The following is a 5,039-nucleotide window of genomic DNA, read 5'->3' as shown; positions in this document are numbered from 1 at the left end:
ATGGTGATAAATTGTTTATTTATTTGTTTATCGATTTGCTTACCTATCTTATATATTGTGAGGAACAATGTTTCAGCAACAGCTGTTAAAAAGGTGCTAACATGCACCAACTTATTAGGGCAGGATTATGATGGTCCTGTCTGATACAAATTTCTGAAGCAACAATTGCAAGTTTTACAACATCTAGCCATTGCTAGATTAGTCTTAAATTCCCAAACTTTTAGGTAGTTATCTCCCTCTACCACAGGGAGATTAGTCTTAAATTCCCAAACTTTTAGGTAGTTATCTCCCTCTACCACAGACACATTAATATGTAAAGGAATAAATTTTGTTCTCAGCTGTTTAATTGAAAAACTTACAGAAATCAAAGAAAAGCAACCTTACTAGCATAATGGAAGACCAAAAAGTAAATTAGAAAGAAGTGCCGAAAATGTTGGGTATTATTATAAGGCATAAGATGTCCAGAGTTAAAGTCAGATCAAGCCTTCTGTTGAACATGATAGTCATGTGAATCTATCCTGTGACTATATATGCTGCGATGTAAGGCTTCTGTAGGCCTACCTTATCACCTGCTTTATATAGTAAGAGCAGTAGAACTGCACTACACACAAACAAAACCGATAAAGCGGTGGACACACTAGCCGAATGATTCGGCCGAATCGTTCGACCGAATGATTCGGCCGAATCAATCGGCGTCGAAATTCGCCTATTGTGTCCACTGTCATTCGGCCGAATTTCTATTCGGCCGAATGATTCGCCCGAATCAAACAGGTTTGATATATTCGGCCGAATAAATATCAAACCTTTTTGGTAAGGTTTTCGTCGTTTACTCGCGTCACTCGAGTCGACTCCATTGCCGAGTTTACCCGGGTGAAACATCCCGAACGGTCCGAGTAGTCACATGACATCAAAACAGTTACGACGTCAGTATGTGATCGAGAGACAGGCTTTTTTGCGTATAGGACGCCATTTTGTCACGTGACAAACCCTGTTAGTCACGTGATGCGACTACGAGTCAGTCATGTGACCAACTCGATTCAAAACGCGAACGGTCTGGTGTCGACTCGAGTGAACAACGAAAACCTTACCTTTGATTCGGGCGAAGCATTCGGCCGAATATAGAATTCATTAGCCAATCACCACTCATATCGAGAAGTCACGTGATAGATTGAAGACATAGACGCCTCCATGTTTAATCATGTGACGTGAAAGGTGATGCAATCGACAGGTTGAATCGGGAGAAGCATTCGGCTAGTGTGTCCACCCATTCGGCCGAATAAAATTCGGCGCCGATTGATTCGGCCGAACAATTCGGCCGAACGATTCGGCTAATGTGTCCACTGCTTTAGACAAAAATAAAATAAAACCAAGTACGAACAATCCAAACCATAAGACAGAATTCGAAGTCCTAAAAAACGTTATAGGCAAAATAGTGTATTCAAGCAAAATAGTGTAATCAGCAAATGGACTGCTCCTCGTGTACAAATTACACGACAAACAGTGGTAACAGGTGTCCGGAAGAGTAAGCTTACCCTGCCTGGCGCCACACCCGCCATAGCTGCATCCAAACTATTAGGCGAAATGTCGGTAAAATAGCGTGATTGGCCAATGAACTATCGGTATGCAAAATGCACGCGATGAACTGTGTTAACGATGTAGTAGATATACGTGTCAATTAAATATATCTAGAATAATAGCCGAGAGTGACACGTTATATTTACCAATCAAATCAATATGACGGCCATAAAACTTTTTAAAAGTTTTAATAAGTTTAGTGCGCAAGTATCCTTGTAGTTGAAGCTTAGATGACAAATGCCACGATCTACTTAAAAAATCAGAATAAAAGGAACAAGCTCTCGCGTAACGAATTAGCTGAGACACAAACACTACATAAGCTGGTGAGATTTGAATGTTACTACTAATAAATGGAAAGTTAACAATCGGAAAGTCAAAGTCATCACGTTTATCGTACAATTTAACACTCAGTTTATGGCAATTGTCAAAATCGAGACGCAGATCCAAGTAGGAAGCGTAATTGTCACTGTCAGTGGTGTTTTTAATTTCGAGCTCATCAGGATATATGAATTCTACATAATCACTAAATTTAGGATTATTAAGTGATAAAACGTCATCGATATATCGATAAGTGAAATTAAAAAGTCTGACTGATCGTTTATTAGTTTTTACGAGCGTCTGTATGTAATCGGCTTCGTACGAATAGAGAAACAGATCAGCAAGCAAAGGTGCACAGTTGGTGCCCATGGGAATGCCAACCACTTGCTGATATATTTCCCCTCCAAATTCAACAAAGATGTTGTCAATTAAAAAATCCAACATCTGAATTATCTTGATGGCCGTGAATTTGTTTTTGGAATCACTGTGATTCTTAACGAAATATGTGGAATTGTAATTTACAACTAAATATTGATATCTCGCAGTACCTGATTTAGACGAAACGACACTGTGAATAATGTCTTTCAACCGGGCTTTTAATTTACTATGGGGAATTTTAGTGTACAAAGTAGAAAAGTCAAACGTTTGAATAGATGAGACTGAAGCAAGGGATCTAGATTGCAAACCATCAAGTAATTCTTTGGAATTTTTCAATATCCACATTTGATTTATACCACTACGAGAGTATATATTGTCACAGTATTTTTGAATACCCTCTTTAACAGCCGTCAGTATAGATGTCAATACTTTTGAAAGTGTTTTTGTGGAACAACGGGATGAACCTGCTATAAAACGTTGCTTGTAGGGATTTTTATGTAGTTTAGGTATCCAATATAACAAGGACAAATCTGTATAGGTATCTCCACACGGAGTACCAAATGAAGTGAGTACAGATTTGTGATTGGATATAATTTCATCCTTACTAAGAGTTGGTCGTTTATATGTAGCACTGTCGATTGGTTTCCCGAAATTAAGTTCTTTGAACAGACAGTCAAAATAATGTCGTTTACATATAAACACTATGTTATTGGACGCCTTGTCAGCCGGAACAATGACATACTTGTCATGCAAGGCGTTGAGATTTTCAACAATGTTAACATCATTGAAAATAGACTTAGGCCTAGTGTCAACTGACAAACGTTGCATGTATATTCTTCGTTTAAGTAAACGACTGATAGACTTAGTCCAATCAGAGAGAGTATCCGAGATAACATCTTCCCTCTTTGCCCATGATCTAGCGTAGTCCTCTACGGCATCCATAATAAGTTTGAAATTTTGATCCCATGAAAATGGTTGCGGTTCCCGGTATTTGGGTCCTTTGGACAAAATTTCACGTAGCTTATTATTCTGGGCTATGTTCAAATCACCAGTGACCACATGTCCAGCTGGTGGGTAAAGGAAGGACGACGTAGAGCAAGAACAGGGTAGAGGGTCGTCATATAATTCTTTTGCATTGATGTTAGATAATGCATTTCTGTAATTAAATATTTTGGATGCAATGGGTTTAGTATAAGTATAAGAAATCCTAGGAACAGTAACAGTTTTGAAGTAAGGAGGGATGTGTGCTGTGACTTTCTTATGGTGTAATATTTGGCTTAACCCGATAGCATCAATGCCTTTATTAGCAAATTTCAGTTTTAGAAATGAACTGTTGGTGGTGTGTGACGCATCAGGCTCAGTCGTAATGTCCAAACGACGGTGGGCAATGTCAAGAACAATGGATACAACCCTGTATTTAGTGGATGCATGATCAGTACAATTTGAATCCAAACATTCAGATTTAAGTAATTTCAAAATAGTAAGTGGAATAGAATATAATTTAGTACGGATATGGTGTGGCCCTAATGGTTCTTGAATAATTTCCAAAAGGGCGTCCAGTGATATAGTGCTGAGCTTAGGTGGTGTGTAGCGACGATGTCCATGACTGCGTTTTCGACGACGAAACTTTGGGAATAACGCCATGACATTAACAACGCTACACGCAGGGCTTGATAAATTCCCAATACTAGCTACATTGTCATTGCATCCATAAGGGGTGGCAGTAATTAATGTTCGTATCCAATATTCCTCTCGGTCTCTGCGAAAGGGAGTACTCAAAGTAGGGCTGTTAGTATGGTGGTAAATTTTCTCTAATATGGACACTCTCATTGATAGTATAGAGTGGTCCGGTTGGTTAAAATGTCTATAGAGAATCTGGTTACTACCCTTATTAATGTTGTGACGATGACCATTAATGCGCAAGTGTAAAGGTCCTTTAGTTTCGCCAACATAAATCAGTCCGCAGAGTGTACATTCTATACCGTAGATAATATTGGAGGTTTTACAGTTTAGTTTCTCAAACCCACGTGTAAAATATGTTTTATTAAAGAACTAGTAAAATGGGTATTGCTATTCAAAATAGGACAGGTTTTACAATTATTAGACATACATTTAGAAATATAACAGTTAGATTGATGTGGTGAAAAATGCAAAATATCAGATAGTTTGACAGAACACTGTTGGGTTGAGATTAATGAAGCATCCGAGGACTTTACAATATCTCCCATACCATTACTAGTATCTTGGGATATATCACCGATATTCCCCGTGCCCTTGGGGGTATCGTGGCAGTTTTTTACCCTGAAACTGCCTCCCAGCCGTATATTTTGGTTATTTGTACTTAACATGGAACTATAAAGCTACTGGGTTTCAGGTTACCTCGGGGACATAAAATATCCACCGGCAGAGCAACCCACCCAGTGGTAGAAATAAAATAAAACCAAGTACGAACAATCCAAACCATAAGACAGAATTCGAAGTTCTAAAAAACGTTATAGGCAAAATAGTGTATTCAAGCAAAATAGTGTAATCAGCAAATGGACTGCTCCTCGTGTACAAATTACACGACAAACAGTGGTAACAGGTGTCCGGAAGAGTAAGCTTACCCTTGCCTGGCGCCACACCCGCCATAGCTTCATCCAAACTATTAGGCGAAACGTCGGTAAAATAGCGTGATTGGCCAATGAACTATCGGTATGCAAAATGCACGCGATGAACTGTGTTAACGATGTAGTAGATATTATCAGGGAGAAAGTAATAGTATACGT

Source organism: Patella vulgata, chromosome 8 (assembly GCF_932274485.2).
Source record: "Patella vulgata chromosome 8, xgPatVulg1.2, whole genome shotgun sequence".
Classification (NCBI taxonomy): domain Eukaryota; kingdom Metazoa; phylum Mollusca; class Gastropoda; family Patellidae; genus Patella; species Patella vulgata.
Note: the sequence above shows the minus strand (reverse complement) of the source record.